The sequence below is a fragment of the Mustela erminea genome, chromosome 4, assembly GCF_009829155.1.
Source record: "Mustela erminea isolate mMusErm1 chromosome 4, mMusErm1.Pri, whole genome shotgun sequence".
Lineage (NCBI taxonomy): Eukaryota > Metazoa > Chordata > Mammalia > Carnivora > Mustelidae > Mustela > Mustela erminea.
The window spans coordinates 36,575,919-36,603,382 of record NC_045617.1 but is presented as its reverse complement, the minus strand read 5'-3'; the positions used below and the strand labels follow the sequence as shown (position 1 = coordinate 36,603,382).

At 34.9% G+C, this 27,464-nt stretch overlaps 1 long non-coding RNA gene across 1 annotated transcript in view; it reads right to left on the bottom strand.

Moving 5' to 3' along the window:
* Positions 1–232: 232 nt before the first annotated feature.
* The window catches only part of LOC116588218, an 81,128-nt gene continuing 53,896 nt past the window's right edge, over positions 233–27,464 (bottom strand). The window contains exon 3 of the long non-coding RNA XR_004284849.1: positions 233–292. This is a non-coding gene — a long non-coding RNA (uncharacterized LOC116588218). The remainder of the gene's footprint in view (positions 293–27,464) is intronic.

Genomic DNA, 27,464 nt, shown 5'->3' with positions numbered 1-27,464 from the left:
AACTTTATAATGTTTTATTTTGATGGTCACAATTAGGAAGAAATGGGAGATAATCTGATATAGTTTTATAGCCTCTAACTGAGAGAGAAGGTGAGAGGGCAAAAGATGATCCAGACTGGTGTCATAAAGGAATAAAAACCTGAAGGCTTCTATGGCCAGTTTGACCTCATGAAGATGCTCTGACTGGTGTGGAATACTGGCTATCATGAATGCATAATTTAAATGTTCAGTACCTTTTAGCAATTTAAATCATCATCTGGATATTTCAAGTCTGCTGGAATTCATTTTATCTCTAAAAGATGAAAACAGAAAGTAAGTAATTTTATCATGTTAAATGAGATAAAACAGACAACTTCAAGATGAAATTATTTTTTAACATTCACTTATAATTTGTTTTAAATTCAGAGCATGATTTTTTCCCACAAATAAGCTTATAAAATCAGACTATACTTCCAAACCATCTAAAGGCCTTTTGAGAGCCCTGTCACTTGATCTCTCCACTTCTCATTCCAAGTACCATTTGACAATTTTCCCTTCATAGTCCCTGCATGTAATTTTGGTCCTGTCCCAGATTAGATCCAGCGTTCATTAGCACCTTTTTTCTTGTTCTTATCCAAAACCACTGACCTTGGAAACTTAGTTCTCATGATTGACTAAGTCTTTGCTTTGTTCCTTTTGTTAAAACACTTTTTTTTTTTTAATAACATTACTTTAATTCCTCTGCCCTTTGAGTTGGGCAAGACTTTAAACACTAGCTCTCTAAATGATATTTTGCTACTAACCTTTCCCAATAAAACTAACATTTATGGAATACTGCTCTAAACCATTCATACATATTATTTCATATGATCATTATTATAACCTTCTGTGGCTGGGACAGTTTAAGAAACAGAAGCAGAGAGTAATTAAATAATTTTCCCAAGATCACAGAACAAAGTGCTCAGAAGAGCTAGGATTTAAACCTAGGCAGCCCAGGTCTCAAATCCATGTTGGAGAGCACTGTTAATCACCCAGTCTTTCTGATTCGTCATATAATTTTCTTCTAAACCCCTTATTTCCATGTTAACTTCTCTGCTCCAGCCCCACTGGGATGTCTACCCCATTACCTCTTATAGAACTCCCTGACATACTTACAGCTATGCTATCAGTGTTTTCTCCTCTCCATTTATAGTAGAGGCAAGTCAATCCACTTCAATTTAGCTTACGAACTATGCTTTGAATACACAAATTAAAAAAAGAATGCTCTGCCTTTCATGAACTTACAAGAGGTAATAACTGTCTGGAAACAAAGAAATGCTAGAGTATGACAAGAATAAGATTAAAAAAACTAGACACAATGCTTCTTTGAGTTGGGCAACTGAGACACTGCCTTTGGCCCCATGTTTGGGTAAGAGGTAACCCATAAAAAAATGTAATTTATGTCTCTTCTTTGGATCTCACCAAAATTTAATTTCAAAATTTATTTATTTTTTTAAAGATTTTATATTTATTTGACAGAAAGAGAGACAGCGAGAACAGGAACACAAGAGGGAGTGGGAGGGGGAGAGGGAGAAGCAGGCTTCCTACCAAGCAGGGAGCCTAATGTAGGGCTGGATGCCAGGACCCCAAGATCATGACCTGAGCTGAAGGCAGACACTTAACCACTGAGCTACCCAGGTACCCCTCAAAATTTATGTTTTTAATGCTACTTAAAGGGTCTACAAAAGATGTTGATTTATTTTACAATAATTTAAGCGAATTTAAGGCTGGTTTAATTGCTTGTACTCCTCACTAACTTGAACTCCTCAAGTGAGAGATAACCCCATATAGGAGAGTAAGAAATAGTGGACTGAAGTGTTTATTCTAGTTGGGGAAATAAGAGACTAATTCAGAGTCAGGTGAGTCTTGAGAGTATAATTATATTAGTTGTCCAAGATGATAGAGGGCATCCCAGACAAACATAGGAGCAAAGGTACTAAAAATTTGAGTGATTAATTTTAGGTACCACTCATTGATTCATTTACTAGTACTGCAGATATTATAGTTTACAAGATGCCAGAAGCTTTTCTAGGTATTTTGTAATATTAACAATAATCACAAACTATTTCAATGAAGGTATTATCACTATTTTACATAATCACACCTGAAGCTCAGAGAGAATTAATGTATTTTTTACATGATTACATAGTTAGTGATTGTTGATATGAGATTCAGAATAACAAATGTTTACTTTCCTAAGTCAATACATATTGCTGTAAATCAGAGAATATATTGTGGCCTAGACTGAAGGGAGTCAAGCTGGGGAGAGATGTTGGTGGGGCTTAACAGTTAGCCAGCGGTCAGATTATGACGTAAAATAACATGGCCATGTTTGCACTATGAAAAAGGACAACTTCTACCAGTTCTATAAAAATTAGAGAAGATACAGATGGCGAGTAATATATCGAAATAACCCAAATGAGAGCATTGGTGGCTTAACACTGGAATAGAGTTAGAGAGGGAGAGGTATATTTGAAAGTAGAATCCACAGGATTTAATGGTCAGTATGTATTCTTGATTTTAATTCCTCAATTGAGCTGAGTTGTCTGGGTGTTGCAGAAGTAGGGTAGGGGTTAGAAAATGACTTCAGTTTGTAAACTATTTAATTGGAGGTGACTGGTTAAGAATGAGAGCAAGAGTGAGTGAGCACATGTGATAGAGAGAACTCCAGTGACAGAGATTAAGAGAGCACACTGAGCCTCAGATATGCGCATTTTACCTTCTTGATTTCTTGCTACTGAGCCTGCCTGCCAACACCTGTCCCACAAAGACAGATTCATTTAGTGGCTGGGCAGGTGTATGCACCTTCTGTTCTGATCTGCACCCCTGGCTAACCTGCTGCTCCTTTGACATCAGCAGACAAAACTGACTTAAGTAAAAAATTGGCTGATGACAAACCAGAGCTCTACAATGCAATGACCTTGTTCTGCACTTTTTTTCTATGGAGATGAAGAATAATAGTTATTATTTATTGAACACTTACCATGTTCAAACAGGGTATTAACAGATTCTGATATATTATCTCATTGGCTTCCACAAGATCTCATGGGGTAAATATTATTCTTATTTTGTAGATAAGAAACTGAGGCTTTAAAAGTTTAAATCAATTACCTAAATAACTGGTAAGTGATGGAGCCATTCCTCAAACCCAGCTCTGTTCAATTTCATGGCCCGATATTTAAATATTATCCTAAACTGCCTCTCCAAAATTTTTCCTGATTCCAGTTGGATAATGCAAGATTACATCTCCTCAACTATATTATTATAGAATTCATACTACAGAATTTAATTCCAGAAACTTTGTGTATAGCTTGTGCAAGAAGCTTAGCTTGGTTTCAGCTCATTCTCTGAGATAAAGCAGTGCTTTCTATAAGCCAAATCTACCAATCCCCACACTGTTCTTGAACACACCATGCTCTTTTTTTATACCCAAGTCTTTGAGGAAGAAATACATGAAGGTCTTCCCATCTGTTACCACTCTTTAAATGTCATCTTCTTGGCGAAACCTTCCCCACATTCCCACTTCCAAAAGATTGTTTAACTCCACCTCTTTGTGGCTATAGTATTTTGTATAAAACATTATTATTATGTTGACATCATGATTTGTGCTTTCATTTTTTTTTTTTTTTAAGATTTGTTTATTTTACTGAAAGAGAGAGAGAGTGCATAAGGGGGAGGGTAAGGGAGACAGAGACAGAATCTCAAGCAGACTCACTCTGAGCACAGAGCCGATTGCAAGGCTCTATCTCACCACTGTGAGATCACAGCCTGAGCTGAAACTAAGAGTCAGATGCTTAACCCACCACACTGCCCACTGTACTTCCATTTATGATTCTCTCCTTAGACTCTGTACATCTCAAGAATCTTGCTTTATTCATTTATGTTACCTCTTTAAGCAGTGACAGTCATTATGTTGGCACTGAATCACCTGTGGAAAATCAAAAGCTAAGGATGCTCTATTTGCTGAGAAACTGTGAGATTCCTTTTTGTTCTCCCTCTATTTATATCATATATAGCAGTTAGGACTGCTTAGTAGGTAGGCATGGGGTGGGAGATGAAAAGGCCTGGTAGAAGCAGCTTCTAACACAGAAGCAGCTTCTGTGTTTGGGATGGTGCTCTGGACAGTGCACAGTGAAAAGAAAGAAGACATTCCTATCACTGGGTAGCTTTTTCATAAATTAATCTTTAAGTTATTATGTATTTGGTGAACTACTGTATAGTTTTTTTTCTTGAAATACCTTTCCCAACAGAAGTTAAAATGGCTTTAAAATACTGAAATATTTTAAGAGGACTGTCTGATAATGGAATAATAAATGAGAGTATAATAGAAGAGACCAGAAATACAGTGAAACCATTTTTGTCTCTTTTTTTTTTTTTAAGATTTTATTTATTTATTTTACAGAGAGAGATCACAAGTAGACAGAGAGGCAGGCAGAGAGAGAGAGGGAGGGAAGCAGGCTCCCCGCTGAGCAGAGAGCCCGATGTGGGACTCGATCCCAGGACCCTGGGATCATGACCTGAGCCGAAGGCAGCGGCTTAACCCACTGAGCCACCCAGGTGCCCCATTTTTGTCTTTTTTGTTTGTTTTTTAAATAATGCAATCACTGTCAAATTTTAAAAAAATTCAAATTTTTACAGGGCTTCCTCTGGTTCCAACATATTTTGACAAACATCATGTTCTTAATTATTTGCCAGAGAATAAAACATTAGGCAACACACTTGGGACCAAATATTGAAGATAATAAAAATAAATGTAGAAGGAAATTAACATTTGAAATATTTTAAATAACATATACGTTCCTTTCTTTAGGGGAAAACATTATATGAGATATATACCCTCAATGTTTTAAAGTATTAAATAATTCAAGACAACAAATAGCATGTAGCATAAATTATACAAAGCAAAGAATACCGATAAACTGTTGAGTCATAATGCCTTTGAAAAGGGAAATGAGATGAAGAGAAATTGAAAAAAAGATGGACTTTAGTGCTAAAAGAAAAGACGTAAGTTACACAATATTAACTATATTTTCCATATTTGGTTTATCTTATTAGACCCAAAGAATGTTCACAGATCAGAGATTTTTTTTTTTATATAACAATATAAGAAAGTTAAGGAGAGAGGCACCCTGAGGCAAAATTAGTTTTATAAAGTGGTCGATTACATTAAGCTAGATGCAGCCTGTAGAGCACGACTAGAGTAGTGCTGACAGGTCAGATTAGCCAAAAATACATTTGTTTTTCATTTAAAAAAAAGTTTATAATGTAAAATGTTCAGCCTACATACATACTGCTTGCAAATTACCCTCTAACCCTCAACCATGATCAGTTAATAGGTTCAAATTGATTCCCAAGATTAGTTAATCGACCCCTTGCAGCCAAACCAAAAGAAATAAAATGTAGGGAATGGAATTTCTCTTGGGAAAATCCAGGGGAGAGCTGTAGAATTAAGAAACTGCCTAAAAGTAGTAGAATTAGGAAGAAGGATCTGGGATTAGGTAAAAGGGTACTAGAGGTGGTTTGTAATCAATGATATCAATACAGACTGATTTTTCTGAAGACAGGAGGATACCATAAGGGATGATATTAGCACTGACATAAGAATAATGGGTGAAAGCTGGCCTGGTCTTAAAAATGGTGGTGGAATCCATATTAAGTTCTCCCTGTAAGCCGTTCCAGTACTGCCTCCAAAGTGATTCTAAAAGATACACAAGGAACACATGTGGAAGATGACATAATGTTTTAAGCTCAAATCTTATTGTAAAGGAACTATTAAATGCTTTATAAATGAGAAAAGAGCCATAGGAAAATATTTGGACATTTATTATATTATTTTATTATTACTTAAAAATATTCTCTCAAAAATAAGAAAGTTAAAATGATTCCAAGAACTACAGACTTATTGCATTCCCTAGGGAAACTGGGATATTTCTACATGGACTCGAAACAGTATCTTTTCCTTTAGTTTTGAGCAGTGTTAAACATTTCCCCTAAGGAATTTTAGCAACAGTATAACATTATTTTTAAATTAACTTTTTCATTAAATGCTTGTTTCCCTTGAAAAGGGAGCAGCTGTTAGTGCTGGCAGTCTTTTCTCCCCCAATCTAAGACTACAAATCAAAAACAATTTGTTTTGTGAATAATCTACAGTATGACAATTTGTCTACAAATATGTCACTGCCTGTTTACCTCAGTGTGTGTCAATTGGATTTAGCCCCTTATTTGCAGAAAAGAGAGAAACGCAGTCTTGACAGCATCCCTGCCTGCAGCTCTGGCACTGCAGCCTCTCTCTCCCCCAACTTCCTGTTGCCACTAAGAACCACAGGGAGTGAGAAGCCACACACTGTGCAGACTGTGGGCTTCGCAGGACTAGGCCAGCTACAAAATTAGAGACCTGGGCTCTCACCGAGAGACTAGAGAGCTGTTCACACAGAGGCAGATCTTTCTGTACAACACTTTGATTAAGTCTAGGAAGAACCTTAATAGACTGCCATTTACTAGAAAGGAATCTTTAGAGACAAGTGTTGTGGGGGATGGAGTTTGATTTTTTTTTCTTCTATCAGCTCCCTCTATACTGAACAGCTGATGCTTGCATTAAAGGAAGAGCATATAAAAGGCCTATTCAGCATTTATTAGATTTCCAGGAAGGGGGAAAAAAAAAGTCAGCTTTAGCTTACTTATATATAGTTATATCCCTCTATCTGTCAGCTTATATTACTCTGTGTGCTATATAATTCACCCTGTGTATTTAGTATTATAATGAGTGAAATGCCTTCCCATTGCTGGGCACAGTTTGCTCTTTTCACATAAGCACTTGTGTTGCATACATTTAATTCACAGGATTGACCTAAGTAAGTGAACCCAAGAATTGCACTAGGTTGTTTTTATGGTCTGTGGATTACTAAAATAGAGCCTAACATTGTTATTTTGTGAAAAATAATGTTACTTTTCATAGCATTTAGCACTAGCATTAATGTTGTGATAACAGAATTATAATTTCTATCTCTTTTCCAAATGTTTGTTCTCTCTCTCTATATATATATATATCTATATATCTATAGATATCTATAGATATATAGATATATAGATATATTCCACCCCCACCCCCCACCAAAACTCAGATACAGGAAGAAAATGGCCTACCCAATAGGGAAATTATTTAAAGGACAAAACTTAGTGTAGGGCATGTATCCACTCACTACATTAATATATATTATAGATATTTACTTACAACAGCTTCAGCTGTGGGTTTTGTTTTTTTTTAATTAATTTATTTATTTGTCAGGGGGGAAAGAGAGAGAGCGCATGCGAGCGCACCAGCAGGGGGAGCAGCAGGGAGAGGGAGAAGCAGGCTCCACGCTAAGCAAGGACCCTGAGACAGAACTTGATCCCACTCTGGGATCAAGACCTGAGCTGAAAGCAGACACTTAACCAACTGAGCCACCCACATGTCCCTTCAGATGTGTTTAGAAAAAATATTTCAAGACCAAGGACATGCAGAGGTATTTACCTCAAGCCTTAGGAGCAGGAAGGTTAAAAAAAATATATATATAATATAATAAAATAATTAATTAATTTAAAAATAACAAAATTAAGAAAGTAAAATTTTGAGCAAAAATGAAAATGCCATTTATTTCATACTGAGACGCTTAATATATATTATGATATTACATAGGGACGGGCTACAAGTCCACATTACTTACTTTTTAAAAATGTACCTGTAAAACTACAAATTTTACACTATACACAGAATTCTTTATGAGAGAAAAGTCCTATCTACCTACCTGGACTGGTTTCTGTTCAGACCCTATCATAATAGGAACATAATAATGTTAGAGAGACCCAACTTAGGAAAGAAGAGTATCTCTCTATTACAACTATAATCACTATTTTAAAATAGCTTAAAACAGAATATGCTATGTTGAGGGGGTAAAAACATCTTTTTTTTTTAATATGTAGAAAAATATTTATTAAGACATAATTAGAGACTATTAGATAAAAATTGATAAAACTTAGATAAAACTTTAAGATAATTAAAGTGAATCCTTCTTGATTCCTCTATGCATATGGCAAGAGAATTATATAAATAATGAAATGCATAGTAAACTTTTGAAAAAAATAAGCAAAAGGTAAGGTAGAGGGAAGAATAAAACTCACCATATTAAGAGTGAGAGGCCAGGGACATATGTGGATAAAGACGATGGGTTGAAAACCCCATTAATTTTTGCTTTCCACTGCAGAGATAAGAATTTTTAAAAAGTCTTATACCTACAAGGATGAAAAAAAAAAAAACAGGGAAAAACAAAACAACAACTTTCTGGAATCTGGAATGTTGACAGATGCATGCAACTAACTCAGCATATCCAAGAGACCTGAATCCTAAACTGGTAGTGGGAAAAGTTGAGTAACACAATTTATAAAACAGAACCATGAAAAGATGTAGAGACTAGCAGGACTGGATGCTTCCTGAAGTGAGGAAAAATAAAGAACAGAAAGAAGAAGCCAGAACTGTATTAAAAGTTTATTGAAGTAGTAGTCAGAGTCCCCCTCTATTCTCCCATGCAGTTCTTGTGAATGCTGTGCTGCTGGATATTCTAATGAACAGTCCAGATTGCCCTTTAATGCACAACTTGTCATCAGACTGCTATGAGTAGTGCTGCAAACCGACCTCAGGTGTTAGCCCCTCAGAAGGTCATCTCATGGGCGCCTGGGTGGCTCAGTGGGTTAAGCCGCTGCCTTCGGCTCAGGTCACGATCTCAGGGTCCTGGGATCGAGTCCCGCATCGGGCTCTCTGCTCAGCAGGGAGCCTGCTTCCTCCTCTCTCTCTCTGCCTGCCTCTCTGCCCACTTGTAATCTCTCTCTGTCAAATAAATAAATAAATCTTTAAAAAAAAAAAAAAAAAAAAAGAAGGTCATCTCATTTAAGGTCTCAGCCTGACTCACGGTGGTCTACATCTAACAGCTAATCAATGCAGGATGATAAAGTCCTAGCTCTTTAAGCACAAAAAGGTTAAACTCTGAAGGCCTGTTTTAGTTTCATAGCTGTATGGGTCAGCTGAGTATGTCTGTTGGACTTTATAGTATCCTTTTTTCCCCCTAAAAGCACTGTTTTTATTTATACAGAGTCCTAACCACTTCACTGGCAGGGCAGGAGTGAGAAAGGTTCCTTTTTCAATCTAGAGGCTTCCATAATGTTGGTCTGTTGTTACCAAACACACAGGCAAGTGGCATTATGGATTTGGTAAACTGACTACAATGTTTAGTCTCTCTCTACTAGAGCAACAAGGGAAGCATCAGTCTCTGCTTCTAAAAGAATCCTAAATGTAGGATTTTCAACTGTAACTACTCCAACTTCTATTTCTGAATTGTATCTTCTCTATTTCCTCTCTTCCTTTCCTATCTTAAAGATACTGAACCCAAGGGTTTGCCTTAATACCCATCCTTCACATTAATTCACTCAGAGCCTCCTTCCCAGAAACCAGTCCTGCAACAATGACTCTTCCTAATTTCCAAAGATGACTTTGGAGAAAAATTCTTTAAGACAAAGATGACTTAGCCTGTAAAGCAAGAGATTACTTTGGAGAAAGGCGAACAGTAGTGATAGTTGAGGGCAGGAATTTTATACCTAGTATTATTGAAATAAATGAATATCTATACATCAAGGCAGAGATACAAGCTTTCTTCCTTCAAAAATTGCCTTTACGGTACTCAGATAAGAGTACCCTACCCAGATTCTCTTTGGAAAATCTGAACAGCCTAAAAGAGAAGACATAAATATGTCTATATTAAAGAGGAAATGGCCCAAACAGATCATCCTTACAGTGAAGCCCAAAGGTGAGCCTGATTATGGGAAAGATCTTATAATAAGCTCTTCTTTAGCTTTGGAAGAAAATCAGAGATTAATAACTGTGCATAGAAAGCCTCTAACATAAAAAAAAATGGAATATATTAAAAACATGGAGAAATCAAAGATGACTGAAGGATTAAGAAAATAAAATCAACTCTCAGAGAGAAAACAGAAGGTATTATAAGCATGAAACAAAAACAAGATACTATAAAAAGAACAAATAGAGTTCTGGGAAGTTAAAAACAAAACTCGTTAGAAGATAAAGGAAAATTAAGATCACATATTTGAAAATATATCACAAAGGCAAAGATACGGAAAATAAGGTGGAAATGATAAGAAATATGGAGGCTCACACTAGAAGTTTCAATGTATAAATTCATGAAATTTCCCCCAAAATAGAACTGAAAATAAAAGAGGAAATCATTAACAAAATATTCAAGAAAAACGCCAAGAGTGTGCCAGTAACACCAGGGAAATACAAATCAAAACCACAGTAAGATACCACCTCACACCAGTCAGAATGGCTAAAATTAACAAGTCAGGAAATGACAGAGGCCCATCTAGCGAGGATGCGGAGAAAGGGGAACCCTCCTACACCTTTGGTGTGAATGCAAGCTGGTGCAACCACTCTGGAAAACAGTATGGATGTTCCTCAAAGTTGAGAACAGAGCTACCCTACGACCCAGCAATTGCCCTACTGGGTATTTACCCCAGATACAAATGTAGTGATCTGAAGGCGCATGTGCACCCAAATGTTTATAGCAGCAATGTCCACAATAGTCAAATTATGGAAAGAACCTAGATGTCCATCAACAGATAAATGGATAAAGAAGATGTATATATATGTAATGTAATGCAGCCATTAAAAAAATGAAATCCTGCCCATTGGCAACGACAAGGATGAAACTAGAGAGCATTATGCTAAGCAAAATAAGTTAATCAGAGAAAGACAATTATCATATGATCTCTCTGATATCAGGAATTTGAGAGGCAGGGCAGGGGGTCGTGGTGGGTAGGGAGGGAAAAAATGAAACAAGATGGGACCAGGGAGGGAGAGAAACCATAAGAAACTCTTAACCTCAGGAAACAAACTGAGGTTTGCTTGGGGGAGGAGGGATAGGTTGGCTGGGTTATGGACACTGGGGAGGGTATGTGCTATGGTGAGTGCTGTGAATTGTGTAAAACTGATGATTCACAGACTTGTACCCCTGGGGCAAAAAATAAATTATATGTTAATAATAAATAAATAAATAAATAAATAAGTGTGCCAGCAAAACAGATGAAGCAAAATGGAATTCTATGATGTTCTTGGGATGGGATGTAGTAGAGTATATACAGAGTTCTTTCAATTTCTCATAGCAATCTTAGAATGTAGGAGATAGTGGAGCAATAGAACATGTTAATGTCAGTAAGATACAATCAACAACATTTTGCTATACAAATGACTAATTGCTTCAATAAAGCAATGTCACAAGGCTGGGTACAGTAGAATTGTTAGATATCAAAAGAAACTTAAAACACGTAGGAACAAAATACAACAAATGGATCATGTGGACCTTCTCTGCTTAGGTACTTATTCTCATCAGCCAACTTAAGACAAAAAAAGAGTGTGTGTGAGAGAGTTGGGAGAGACCAAACATGACCTGTTATTAAATATATTAATGTTTAACTTACCGGTTGTGTCACTGTGATTGTAGTCTGGTTAACAAAAGTAGTTCTTTTTTTTTTTTTAAGATTTTATTTATTTATTTGACAGAGAGAGATTACAAGTAGGCAGAGAGGCAGGCAGAGAGAGAGAGAAGGAAGCAGGCTCCCTGCCGAGCAGAGAGCCCGATGTGGGACTCGATCCCAGGACGCTGAGATCATGACCTGAGCTGATGGCAGTGGCTTAACCCACTGAGCCACCCAGGTGCCCCAACAAAAGTAGTTCTTATTTCATATAGATACATACTGAAATATTTATTGTAAACAACATGATTTTGGGAATTTTCTTTAAAACTGTCCTGTCCTTTTCCTTCTCCCCAAGAAAAGTGTGGAGTATGGAGTATGAGTAAATGACACAGTATAGCAGAAAAGCTGATGGGTGGTGATGCTGAGTGAAGGGCACAGGGAGATGAGGGCATTATTATCCTTTCTCTTTTTGTACATGTTTGATAATGTCTAATATACATATTTATATATATTTTATATATAATATATATAATATGTGTATTATGTATAATGTACTATATATAATGTGTATATATAATACATTATATATACTATACATAATACATATTCAGTCTATATATTCAGAACATAGTTCTGAAGAGACACCAACCTAAACAATCAAGTGAGAAGATAAAATGCAGACATTTTTAGAAATATAAGATTTCAGAAAATTTACCTCTCATATATACTCTCCCTGAAAGTTACTGGAGGATATGGTGCTTCAAAATGAGAATAAAGCAAAAAACAAAAAAAAACAAAAACCAACAACCAAAAAACCCAACAAGCAAAAAACATTAGGTAGGGTAAAGCACATAGGAAAAATAACACACAAGGGACATAAAGAGAACACCTTAGAATGATTATACCACTTTGTACTTCTTGTGACCATTTAGACCAACAGAAAACACACACACACACACACACACACACACACACACACCTATTTTTCCATTGACATCTAGTTCCAGCTCACTCTACATAACCAGATTACTTTAGGTAGTTAAGAAACATAAACTTCCATGAAAGCTTAAAAGAAACATATTTATGAGGATTTTAGTTCTCATAGGTCCTAAAATACTAGACTTTTTTTTTTTTTAAGATTTTATTTAATTATCAGAGAGAGAGAGAGGGGGAGAGAGCGAGCACAGGCAGACAGAATGACAGGCAGAGGCAGAGGGAGAAGCAGGCTCCCCGCCGAGCAAGGAGCCTGATGTGGGACTCGATCCCAGCACGCTGGGATCATGACCTGAGCCGAAGGCAGCTGCTTAACCAACTGAGCCACCCAGGCGTCCCAATACTAGACTTTTTAAAAAAGCTGTTAGAGTAACTAAGAAATTCAAGTCCATAAACATCATGAGGGGGTTTCCAAACTTTTTCTCCTTTATTTAGACTGTGGCCTTAGTCACATTTAATGGTTAAAAGTACCCAATATATGCACTGTTTTGCTTAAGCTTAAATAATGTTGTGTTCACAATATAAGCATTTATTAATACTTCCTTTTGGAAAAAAAGGTGTTATAATGTAGAGCTTTAGAGTGATGTAAATAGTAATTTATTAGAGACAAAAATATGATCTTCTACTCTAAGAAAGTAATAGAAAAATATATTTTAAATTATCAATTGGCATAAAAAATAAAATGATGCTTAAAATAAGCATTTACTTTAGAAATTCTCAAAATAGCAACATTTTATACAATTCTATAAAAGTTATTTTAATGCCTTTAATGTTTCATATGTTATATTGGAACTGAACTTATTTTAGGTTACTGTATCATGTAAGCTGTAGTTCACTTTTTAGTTTCTGATTTCTATTAGTGTGTAAAGGATTTTACATTTGCATTTAAATAGAAAGGAAATGTGATAAAGATTTCAATTAAAAGGCTGTCTGTTTGGGTTAATTCATTTTTAATAGAACAGTAAATATTTTTCAGCTGTTTTAGCTCTTACCACAAGATCAGTTCACTGTTCTTTTTATCTAGTTTGGTGATGCTCAATAAGGAACACTATGTCAGCACCTAGTATTTAAGAAACATTTCTCATTTCGTCATTGATTTTTGAAAAACCAAAGCAAAGTTCTGAATAGTACTTGAGAAAACTGATGACGGCAGGTCACTGCATTAGCACAAGAAATTCTTAACACCTCTAAAATATACATTACTTATTAATATAAGTGTGTTCAAGAAAGTATACACATAGACCTATACACATATGGAGTAGATTTTCATTCTAAAGTCATTTGATGGAAAAGAAAAACGAAAAACTATCCTATCTTGAAAGTCTGGCTGAGTCTTCGAGTCTCATCTAGTTTTAGGGATATCTCTATAAAATGAATAACCATCCATTAACTATCCAGTAACTAGCCTTCATATATATTATCTGTTTTTTTTTTTAAGATTTTATTTATTTATTTGAGAGAAAGAGAGGGAACACAAGCAGGGGGAGTGGGAGATGCGGGGCTTGATTCCCTGGGATCATGACCTGAGCCAAAGGCAGACGCCCAGCGACTAAGCCACCCAGGCATCCCTATATAAATCATATGGTTTTAAAGTGGAGGAAGGTTCTGTGATGACAATATCAATCTTAGTCTGAAGTTCTGTGAACTTTGTTACTTCTGACCCTAGTGTTTTTGAAATTTGGTCACTTATCTGTTAACTTTATATGTGTCCTTAATTCTAAACAAATTCAGTTAATTACGTGGGATCTATCTGAAATACTATATCTTAAAAAAACATTTATACATGTTTATCATATTTCAGGATCTTCATTTTTATTTTGTCTGTAGCTACAATTATGTAATTTGTAATGTTTCTTTACTTACCAGTTGCTAAGAAAATTGCTCATTTTCTCCCTCAAGAACCCTAAAACTGCACCAGACATACTTTTGGGGGGGGTTAGGGGGAGAAACATAGGCATTTAAATAATGAACCGAAGTGTTTTATTAGTGTTTTCTGGCTTGCAGCTAACAGAACATCACACTATTAAGTAAATGGATTAAGTTTCCTGTAATGCCAGCTACGAGATATCTCGACAGTTGTGTTTTTCATTCTCAGGTGTCTAGTTAAGGAAAACACAGGGGTCCAATTCAACCTTTAAAAATGTTATCTTTTGACTAGAAAGATTACTGCTTTGAAATGCAATGGGATTTTCCACAGCAAACTTAGCAGAGGATTATGTGTTTCATTACTCTCTGAATGAAAAATGGAGTGAATTGATGCTGTTTAGAGCATCTAAAATAGAGGATATTTCTATAGAGAATTTCTGTAGAAATTATGACTTATCTGTATCATTTCTACAAAAAATTCATAAAGAAGGAAAGTGGCAGTTGGATTAGTGAAAGGTCCATGTTATTTTGAGAAACTGGTTCTTACCCCCCAAAATACTTAAAAGTATTTCAAGTGTTAAAGTAAGTTCTATTTCATCTCATTTTAAGCTGTTTTATTCATTTTTTTATTATCATTAGAATCTATTTTCCCCACAGTATGTGTGTATTTTTTAGGCAGTCTCTAAATTGACTGTTTCATGGTTGATTTTTCTTCCAGCCATATTTAACCACTGCTCACAGCTGAATTGATTAGAGTGAGTGTGGAGTAATTCAAACAGATAAGATGTCTGAGCTCACAAAACAAGCCATGCTATGGTCCAGTAATTGTGTTCCTATAACTACAACCTAATCCACTGCAGTAAGTTAGACATGTTGGGAACACAAACTGTAAGAGCTACGTATAATACAGTTTACAGCTTTTGTTTATTAGAACTTACCTTCTTAGATTTTTTTTAACTCTAATTTAGTGATGTGAATCTTTAAGCAAATTTCACTGCAGAACTAGTAAGCTTTAAGAAACATAAAGATAATCTGAAATAGAAAAGGGAAGAACATTGAATTCAGCATCAACAATTTCAAACATCTTTGTTCAGTACAGGTAAAAGAAGCATTCAACTGAAGAATTCGACAAGACTTTTCATAGTAAATTCCCATTAATGTCTTACCAATGTCTCGGCAAAGTGAAAAAGTAGTAATTGCTAGAAATTGCCAAGTTAAAAAAATAAATAAATATAATTTTAAAAAACCTGAATTAAGATATTTTTCCGTAATTTTGTGAGAACCTGAAAGTTTAGTACTTCTGTATACACACATACACACAGACACACACACACACGAGGTCATATGAGCAAAAAGCGTACACTAAATCTCTGACACTATTTAAAATGTATCAAAATGACCAAATTACAAATAAATCTATGCTCACAGTTTATTATAGGTTTCATACAAAGCATAGGTTTGTTCTATTTAAGCTGTATTTTCTAGTCTGTGAAAGCATAAAAAGCCCGTGACAACATGTCCAACATCTACCATTTTAACAGATGTTTCTAGACACTTCAGATGAATAACCAGCAAGCCATCAATCAAGTTTGGGTTTTTTTTTTGTTTGTTTGCTTGTTTGTTTTTTTTTGGTGAAAATCAGCAGATTACTTGAATAAATGTATTCAAGTGGTTATTTTGATAATAGCTTAAAATAAGAAACTATTTATGTAGGTTTATAGTTACTATCTGAAACACTCTCTACTTACAAGTTTTTGACCTTATAATTGTACAATTATTTAAAAACTGCACATTATATTTTCTCAAATGTAATCATAATTTCCAAATTGCAATATAACTACCTGAGTATTTCCTAGCAATCATTAGTTACTGAATATACCTGGGCCACTTTTAAACTATATAAAACAAAACAAAATTACTCTTCTATTTTAATGTTGAAACCGTAAGTTGCACATGAAAATCCGATGTTTTGGGATTCTGATGGATTTATCACTAATAATTCTTTCCCCACATTAGCACTACTGAAGGGTCCTACATATCACACAACATTCTGTAAAAGAGCTACTGCTGCTATGTGGGTCAATGGTAAATGACTTATGGCAAATTACAGACCTCTGAAGTTTAGTTTAGTTAAAAAATTTCATGTGCACTGATAACATTATTAAGCAAATAATTATGCAATCTCAGTATTATTTTTATTTTCTCATGTTACTCTTTGCTTATACTAAAATTCAGTCTTCTATTAAGAAAGTGGTATGGTAAATTTGGATATCTTTAGGAATATTTTAGGAACACATTTTAAGAGATTCTTTTTCTTTTAAGATTATATTTATTTATTGAAGAAAGAGACAGAGTTCACGCATGAGCAGGGGTGAGAGACAGGAGTAGAAGAAGCAGATGCCCCAGTGAGCAGGAACCCTAACGTGGGACTTAGTATCAGGACCCTGGGATCAATACCTGAGCCAAAGGCAGATGCTTAACCAACTGAGCCACCCAGATGCCCCAAAGATTCTTTTTGAACCTGTGTTTCTCTTTACTAAGAACTACATCCTCATTATGTCCTCAAATGAGAACAGAGGTTTTGTCTACATAACTACAGGAAAATATTCATGTGAAATAACTTTTTTTTTTTTTTTTGAGAAGCAATCCTTTCAATAATGGCTATAAAACCATTATTGTTACATTTTATAAAGTTTACTTATTATTTTTTTTGGGGAGTCAGGAACAACTCTTCATGTTAGGTGCTAATTAATGGAAAGTTTAAAGGAAGAAAAAATATTCCTTGTAGTAGATTTCTTTTGATGTCTCAGGATTCTTACATATTGAACAATACCTCCTTTAGCTCAGAAGACATAGAATGAAATAGTGTCACTTTTGTACAATGAGACATTGGCAAACCTTGTTATAATTTGTAGCCTGGAGGGGAGAGGGAATACAAAGTGTTGGTAAAATCTAGTTCAAAATTTAAAAATAAATTTTAATGGCATATAGACACATACATACACACATATGCATATGCACACTGAAATTAAATTTGCACTGAGTCCAACGGGAAGATTTAAATGACATTAAGAACATTGAACACTGTTCATTTTGTGAAATTACTAGTAACAAAGTGTACCTTATTAGAGTTTTATAGATTTCAAATGATTTTGCAACTCAGAAATTATTAAAAATCTTTAAGACTGGTTTCTTCTCCTTTTGACGCATGATGAAACCAAAGTCCAGAAATCTAATCGACATTCATACCCAAAGTTATGTCATTAATTAGTAGTGGATCCAAACTTAGGTTTGGCAACTCCCAGGTTGTAACTTCATCTAGAAATAATTAAAGATTATCCTACAAAATCCATTAAAATCTAGTGTTCTATTTGTATAAAACTACATTTACTAATATGCATATATAGGTATTTAAATATAGTTATCAACCTCTATTATATGAATATGTTTATTAATAGATAACTAGGTAGCAAATTTAGAGTCTAAAATGCAGCAAGGGGTATAAAAAAAAATGAAAACTAAAGCCAAAATAATTCAGATCAAAACACTTATCATGACCTTGTTACAATTTATACTATATCAAAAAGTTTCAAAATTAGGCAAACAGCCAGTATGATCCTAGTCTTTAATGTTTCATTGAGATCTTCCAGTGTTTAGTGTTCAGGCAGGATTAGTCAGTCAAAAGTCATTTACCTTTGGTTTTATCCTAGTCAAACTCATAATAATAGATTTTTTTTTTAATTTCTAAAAACTTAATGTACTTTGAAACTATAGATGCTTATAGAAATAAAAAATCATGAGGTGGTAAATACTTTTGTTGTTTTGAAAGTAAAGCACAGGCATGTGTCTCTGGGACTGACATACAAGTACTGAACAGGACTGTTGATCAACAACATTCTTTTAGAGGGATCTCAATATTATGAAGAAGTATGAAAAAGTTAATAATGCTTTAATGCTAATAAACACAGACCAACAAGGATGTAGTCAGTTGAAATTGGTAAGAATTGTGTTTCATGATTGTCATAGTCTTCATAGTAGCACTTCTGTGTTCTACTTAAAAGCATGTGTTTATTTCCATTAAATTCCAATAAAAATATGTAATCCTGTGAAATATTCAGAAGGTACTGATTTAAGGCAATTGTTGATTTCTGTTTAGCCAGTAGTTTAACATTTAGAGCAGCTAGGAGGGTTGAGGCTGAAACTTATTTTTAAAGCTGCTCTATTTACATGTGAAATTGACAGCAAAGATAGAAACATAGGAAAAGTAAATTGAAGACTACTATGTTGAATTAATATATAATAAAAATAAGCATATAATGAGAATAAGAGAAGCCAAAGTAAGTTAGAATATAAGTTTTCTTTGTGTGTAAAAATGACTATACGTTGGGGCGCCTGGGTGGTTCAGTGGGTTAAGCCGTTGCCTTCAGCTCAGGTCATGATCTCAGGGTCCTGGGATCGTGTCCCGCATCAGGCTCTCTGCTCAGCAGGGAGCCTGCTCCCCCACCCACCTCTCTCTCTCTCTCTGCCTGCCTGTCTACTTGTGATCTCTCTCTGTCAAATAAAATCTTAAAAAAAAAAAAAAAAAAGAAAGGAAAATGACTAGATGTTACTCCCTTAAGATCTATATGTTGACTTGGCTGCTCATAGAAATAAGGGCCTTTAGGGTGCCTGGATGGCTCAGTCCGTTAAGCATCTTGCCTTGAGCTCAGGTCATGATCCCAGGGTCCTGGGATGGAGCCCCACATCAGGCTCTCTGCTCAGTGGGGAGTCTGCCTCTCTCTTTCCCTCTACCTGCTACTCTGCCTACTTGTGCTTTCTCTCTCTTTCTGTCAAATAAATAAAAAATCTTTTTAAAAAATCAGAAATAAGGGTCTTTTGCTATTTTATAGTAAAAATTATGAATCCAGTTTCTTGTACTATACAATGTCTATGGCTCTCTATACATTATATGAAAAAACAACCCTCTCATAAAATACAGATTACTAAATGAAACAATATCAAAATGTTAATCAATTTTGTAAAGAAATGTCTTTCAAATTTACTTTTACATACATATTATATATACAGATTCACAAATATACAACAGAATTCTGATAGATCATTATTTGGAGCTTCCTGGTTTTCTATTCTAAAGGTTTCCATATTTTGAATATATACTACTCTTGGTTTTTTTTTTTTAAATATTGTATTTATTTATGAGAAAGAGTGCAAGGGAGGGAGTGAGAGAGAGCATGGGCAGGGGTAGGAGCAGATAGAGAAAAAGACTCCCCACTGAGCAGAGAGATCCATGCAGGGCTTGATCCCAGTATACCAGGATCATGACCTTAGCCAAAGGCAGATGCTTAACTGACTGAGCCACCCAGGCACCCTGAACATATACTACTCTAAGGAAAATGAAAGAGAGACTGTGTCTCTAATATGTGAATATTTATTCAATATTAATTTATTAATACACATAACTATATTAATAAGCAATAAAGAAAGAGAACTGAAATATGAAGAAACTGAGAAATTAGAAATACAATTTTAATATTGCCATTTTGCTCCCTATGGATCACCTTGTACACCTATAGGGAAGTGTTCTGGGAACCCTTAATCTAGAGTAAAACATGGTAGTCTCCTAAAGTCAAAGTGTAATTCAATGGGAATATGGGTCAGGACCAAAACCGTGCACTCTGGGGAATAAATATATTAAAACAGTGTCAGGGTTCTGAAAAGGAGAGTTATTCTCTGAGATTAAAGGCGAATATAATGGATTCTCTAGCGTCTTATAAATGTGGCCTCCATATTCCATTCCAGTCTTCTCATTTTAGGGTCAACACTTCTATCACTGGTCAGTTTATACCTCTGTAATGGTCATATTCCAGTTGTTAGCCTAAAAAGTAACAACCCCCCTTGGGCTAACTTATCACATGCTAAGAATAACTACATAAGTATGAGGGTTCTCTCAATAGGAAATACGAGATGTTGGTTGAAAAGTAAACATTTTCAACTGCATATTCTGATTTCCTTTCCTAAAGAACATTTTCCCCATTTGGTTGGATTTGTTTTGCAGTCCTAGCCAAGGTTGGAGTCCCTACTCGTAGGGGCACCCTCAGGGTAAATTCCTAATTAAAATAAACACTGTAAGATCATAAAGTCACTTCAGATTTCTACTGAGTACCTGGGAGCATATTTTGTATGTGTTCTAAGCAGTAGTTTTTGAACTTTAATACACATATGATTCTGATTGAGTATTCTGCTTTTCTAACAATATCCCAGATGACATAAACACTGTTGGCCCATGAATCACAGTTTTGAGTAGCAAGGTCCTAAGCAATGTTTACCAGCAGCTGTTGCATCTATTCAGAAGGGGGCTATGTAGACAGGTGTACATGCAGTGGCATATATTACCCAGTAAAGTAGAAATGGTAGAATTTGCGTAAGGATTCATATCTCATCATGAGACATGAAACTGAGAAACTGATAAAGTGTAATCCCAATCTCAATGAAATCTTATTAGAAATTAATCAAATTAACAGCTAAGGTAGGGATCAATAGAAATGAGATGATTTTAACTAGCATCCATTGTAGTATAGTATGTCTGAGTTTTCAAAAAATTTCATCTAATCTGAATCATCAGTATAAAAATTGCTGGGTTAGATCTTCCTTTTTCAAAACAGTAAATACATAAATTATCATAGAAAATAAGAGATTTTTGGAAACTTCTTATAGAGTTTAGCTTCTCTAGCACTACTCTAGCAACTCATCAAATACTTGAAATGTATTTGATTTAATCACTCTACCTAATTATGTATATTGGCTAGATTTATTTTCATTTTGAGTTATACGAGGATCCTGGCAGTTTTCAGGGAAGCATACCTATTCATAACTCAATCATATTTAAAAATTGGGTATCATTTATTATTATCCAGTATAGCCGAGGTTGGGAAATTATGATCCGTGGGTCCACTCCATCCAGTGGATATAAATAACCAAAGGTTATTTATAAACCTTTATAAATAAAGTTTTATTAAGACACAGCCATGCCTATTTGTTTACATTTTGTCTACAGCTGCTTTCCCACTAGAATGGTACAGTTATATAGCTACAATAGAGACCATCTGGTCTGCAAAGCCTAAAGTATTTATCTGGCAATTTAAAAAAAAAAAGATAAATTTGCTGTCCTCTCTCCAAACTCATACAAAACGGTATCAAATAATTAAAGTCATTCTCCAGGGTGCCTGGGTGGCTCAGCTGGTTAAGGGTCTGCCTTCGGCTCAGGTTATGATCTCAGGGTCCTGGAATTGAGTCCTGCCTTGAGCTCCCTGCTCAGCAGGGAGCCTGCTTCTTCTTCTGCCTCTGCCTCTCTTTAAAATAATGATGTCCTAGACCCACTTGTAACTAATTAAATCAGAAATTTCAAGTTGTTTTATAACTAATCATATCAGAAAACTTGAGTTTTAATATGAGCTAGGGTTTAGTATTATTAGACTAAATTATAAATAGTGTCCAACTTTTCATTTATGATGCCAAACATGTGATAACATTACTCCTGTGATTTCTATCTGGGATTTTGAAAGAAAACGATGGTGGGAATTCAGCAAAAATAGCATGGCAGGGGTTGCCTACTGCCATTTGCCTTCACTGGTAACATATATAGACAAGAGAGGAACACATACATTTATGGTTACATCAAACAGAACAACAAGACTGTGGTTATATGAGCAATTTCACAGACATGTTTGTTCAGCAGAATGAGTGTGAATGGGTTTTTGTTTTGTTTTGTTTCAACTCACATTTCAACCAGTAGATTTTATTTTTAAAAAAATCAGGTTTCCAATTCCTTTTGAAAAACCTACTCACATAGTAACTGAATTTCCATATAGCAAGAGTTGTCAAGATAGAGTAACAACTGCTCTTTTTAGAAGGGACATAAACTGCCCAAATCAACAATTTCCACATTGTTTGTCATCCTACTGACATCACAGAAGAGTGACAGTTGCCACTTATTGTTGTCCTTATTCTGCTGCTCTTCTTATACTATAGAAAAATTATCTGTACCTATGTGTTTGTCAAAAAGGAAAAAAAAAAGATTATCGTAGAGTCTAGATTTCAAGAAAAATGGCAATAAACATATTTATCTGTGGCCCATCATATTCCTCTATATTACTTGCAAGTGTATGATAGGCATCTGAATTTGTGAGTCAGCCTGGGCAAAAGTATATCCTTGTCCCCATATTTCTTTGCTCTGAGATTGAGTTCTTCCTGATGACAAATTTAGAGTGGCTAATGCTTGTCATATATACGGATGGCAAACTCCAAGCTTTCTAAAGACTGTAAGTGTGCACACACTTGTGTGTTAAACATCTGAAACAAGCCTTAGATACTATGTCTTTACTCAATCATCTCATTCAATCTTGAAAATTAGGTACATATTGTTTCACCCTCTTAATAATGTGGAAACTGAGAGTCCCAACAAAAAGTAATTAGCTCAAGGTCATATAGTTATTACTTTATGTAACTTGAACTGGTATTATGGCTTATGACATTTCACATCTTCTTAAACTCTGGACTGCTGTGCTGCCTCCATAACTTGAGAGGCTAAGTTGTTTCACCAAGTTCAAAGAGATGCAATATTCTCAAAATTGATGTGCTATGACTTGGTATCAATGTTAAAATAAATATGTTAAAATCCTCCTTTTTACTCTAAAAAACATTCCATGTATTTACTATTTTCCAAGATAGTGATTTCCTGGTTACCTTGGGGAGGTTAGGGTGACATGATCTCTGAGCACTTGAGACTCCTAATCTGGCTTTGAACCTCAGTGGTAATTTCCCCCTTCTTTTGAGACACCTGACATATGCCATTGGATTATCTTCATAATTACTTTTTCTTTCTTCACACAATTTTAAGAATAAGTTCCTTGAGGACATTTTAAAATTATTTTTATGCCCACGCCTGTGTCTTCAAGAGTACTGAATTTAATTGAACACTGAATCTGCTTAACAGTGGTAGTTAATGTAGAGGGAGTATGTGAGCTCTCTGAAAGCTACTCAGTACAGTAAAAATTTAAAAGCCTTGCAAATGAGCTGGTGGGGAGAGGACTCTGATTTAAGCTGGCAGGAATGAAGACCACTTTGTTTGTTTTGCTTGCTACACATCTTTCCTACTAAGAAAAGAGTTTACCTGAATTGCTTTAGGCATTATGGGTTGAGTGGCTTTGATGGGACTATGCAGATCTTCCAGGGATAAGCCTCTAAGATTTGAGTTCAGTAGTGGAATGGGAAGAAATGTCTGGCTATTGACACGGTTCCCAGTGGAGCTCACCATGTCCATTTTACAAGCAAGCAGTGAATGCCTGCAGATTTTAAAATTCGGTTACATATCATTCTTGGATAGGTTTCTGAATAGACTTCTCAGCCTGCTGTATTGTAACATATTTTGTTAGCATGTTCGTTGGCTTTAGTCTTCAAACAGCAAGAAAAGAAATGAAAATTTCTGGTTTAAATATTAAATTCCTGACATAATAGCAAAAGAGCCTGGACATTTACCTCTATGTGAGGGATAGATCTTGCTCTGTAGTTACAGAAATATGACCTAAATGTTCCTTATAAAATCCTTAGCAAGAGTAAAGTAAAATATTTATTGGGGGTTGGGTGGGAGAAAACACTATTTGAATAATCCTCTAATCTCCAGGTCATAACTAGACTTGGAATTCTGGCTGCAGAATGCATATGGAGCACAGCTTTGTGCTATGATTTTTAGTGAGTTCTTGATATATGTAATCTGTCCATAAGAATCTTTTCCTGAGGGTGAGCATTAAAAATATCTTATAAAGTGAAATAGTTGCAAGGTGGTGTCACTGTTATTTGACACATTCCTAAACACTTGGCATTGTAGCCCATAGAAGTCTACCTTTCAGAGAGCATGCATTCAGGGTTTGCTTTTGTAATCTGAGTTTAGATCCCTCAGGCGCTCAGCGTGTTGGCAATCCCCTGTAAAACGATATCAGCAGGGGACAAAGTGAAGTAAAGCGGATTGTATCTGACAGAACTCCTTAAATAAGTTGTTCAATTGACAGGGGAGGTAGGAAGCCTTCTCTGGGTGATTAATTTGAATGATCTAAACTGGTTGCTGTGTATTTTTAAATGATCAGTTTCTTATTATTTTCCTGAAACACAGAAAAGAAAAAAAAAAGCATTACAGAGAAAACAGTATTTTGTGAAAGTTTAAACATGTGAAGTCCTAGGTTATAAAATAATTTACCAAAGATAGTTGCTCTCAAAATTAAGTGCACAGGAGAATATTCAGAATGTTTGTTCTATCATGTTGACTTCCTATGCCCAAGGTAAGGAAAGTCTGTTTCTGGGTTGGAGCCTAAGAAATTAGATATTAAACAAGCATTTCTGGTACTCATGATGAAGATAATTTAGGGTTAGCTATTAATAAGAGGGAATTTCAAGAAAACATGAAAATATTACCTCCAACTGAGCCTTTCCTCTACTTACATATACAGATTAACCTTTGGTCAGGAAGTTGGAACAGGTATTACTTCAGCTAGAGAACCAGAAGTACGTCAGCTAAGGTACTTTGTATACCTTAGCTTTAAGAAAGAACTTGAGCTCCCTGGTTGGAAGGTGTCCTGGAAAGGTGTTAAAGGGAGAATTACAAAGTATTGCCTATACCCTCTGTCCATATTTTTTTTTTTAGGCATTCTGTTTTCAAATAAATATAATATTTTTCCTGTTCTCTTTAAGAAATATTCTGTTAGGGATGCCTGGGTGGCTCAGTCATTAAGTGTCTGCCTTCGGCTCAGGTCATGATCCCAGGGTCCTGCCTGGGATCTAGCCCCACATCAGGCTCCCTTCTCAGTGGGGAGCCTGCTTCTCCTTCTGCTCCTCCCCCTGCTCCTGTTCCCTCTCTCCCTGTCTCTCTCTGTCAAATAAATAAATAAATAAAATCAAGCAATCTTAAAATCTGTTAGAGTGTTTTCTCAATCTCACTTTTGGAGTAAAACAAATTAAAAAAGAACTGATTTAAAAAAGTCCTAAGTAATACTTAGGTTTGGACCTAGTGAGAAATTATAGATACGTTTGTCCTAAATATTGTATTTCTGATCTTATGTAACACTCTTATACATTTGTAGTGTTGTCACAGAAAATAAATTATGAATAAAGTGTAATAAATTGAAGTTTACTTTAATAATGAAACAACCTCCAAATATTTCTCAATTTTTTATATTATTTAAAGTCTTGAATTCCAGTGACTAATGTTTCTACCTCTTCCATTGACAATGTTTCTGTGTCACTCATTCCTTGTAACTTTCCTTTGTAATAGATTGATACTTTGCTTTATATTAAACATGGGATCTTATTGCTCAAAGCTAACATTGGTTTGAGAAAATCCCACTTTTTTAATATCCTCTAATTATAACTCTACTTCCAATGCTGAATGCTATGAAGAGAGTAATATATACTTATATAATTAAGAAAAAAGAAAAATTCAATTATTTTGAGGAAGAAAAAACAATATTCTAAATATTCAGGTTAATTTTTTTCTTTATTGCTAATGCTATAATTAAAATTTTTAAAAAAGTAAGAGAAGAGGTTGAACGATCAAGTAAGGCAATGGCTATAGGAGCTTTTTTGATGTGTCACCCTGAATAGGCCACAATCTTTAGTCTTTCAATCACATTATTTGTGTATTGCTGAAGAAGGATTTTTCAGATTCAATTAAAGTCCTAAATGGTTTACTTTTAATAAGAAGAATTATTCTAGATAATCTGGGTGGGCCTACCTTACTCAGTGGAAAGCCTTGAAAGTTTTCCCAAGGAAGAAGAAATTCCACCTGTGGTTAATATCGTCTGCACCACTGGAATGCTATACTACTTATAACCTGCTTTACTGATTTTTGGTTTGCTTGGGCAGCCCCCATAATCACACAAGGCAATTCCTTGCAATGAATCTCAGAATATAAATCTTTATAATAAATCAGTATCTTTTCAAATAAATCTCTCTCTCTCTAACTGTATGTGCATGTGTTTGCAGGGCAGTATTGGTATCAGACTAACAGACAATTTCAGTATCAATTTCAGTATCATAAACAGTATGAAGTAGCTTTACTTCGGAACAACAGGTTAATATTGATACCTTTAAATAGGGCTACTTATGTATATTTTAATTCCTCTGATATGTTACATTATTGTTTTCTAATTATGAGAATATTAGGATAAACTATTTACATAGTGTTTTGTTTTAGATTCAGTAAGAGTATAATTGAATAGGAACTTTAATTAACTTTTAGGTATGTCCTTTCCCATAGAAAATTGGGGAAGTCCTAGGATATTCCATTAAAATAGTATTAGCAGCAGTTATGGTAAGGGTAATCTACAGGAATTAATTTTTGTTTCTGATTGAGCCATAATTAATAATATTACCTCTAAAAATATACCTTTAATAAAGTAATATTATTCAGCAATCAGCTTTTGGGAAAAATAAAACTATCATGGTTAAAATTGTTAATGGGGTGAAAATGGCATTACAATGATCCCTGTACATATGAAATAACAACTTCAGTTACAGAGAATGACATGTTTCTGTAATGTATAATGTTGCTGACAGTATGACATCACTGGAAGTACCTGATAATACTGTTTAACCTAAAGCACTTTATCAGAAATATATCACTGCCCTGATTAAACTAACTACATTTTTTTTCTTCTTAAAACTCAATGAATACTTTTACTGTATAGTGTCCAGAAACCTGAGAAGTACCCTTTTAAGATATACCAATTTTTTCTTTGTAAAGGTCCTTCTAATTTTGTGTAATTATATAGGGGTACTACTGCCACACAATATTCTCACTAGAAAAAGGGGAAAGTGTGCCATTGAGAAATGGTTTTGTATCCTATTTTGAGGATTTAAAACTCTGTAATTCCTAATATCTAAAATCGCCTTATAATTTTTAACAATAATGTACTCATTGAAGTGCAGATATCCCAAGAGGAATCAGAGTACAATCACATTACAATATGTGGCATACAAAATATTTTATTGTAATGTGCATACAAAATATTTTATTACCATAA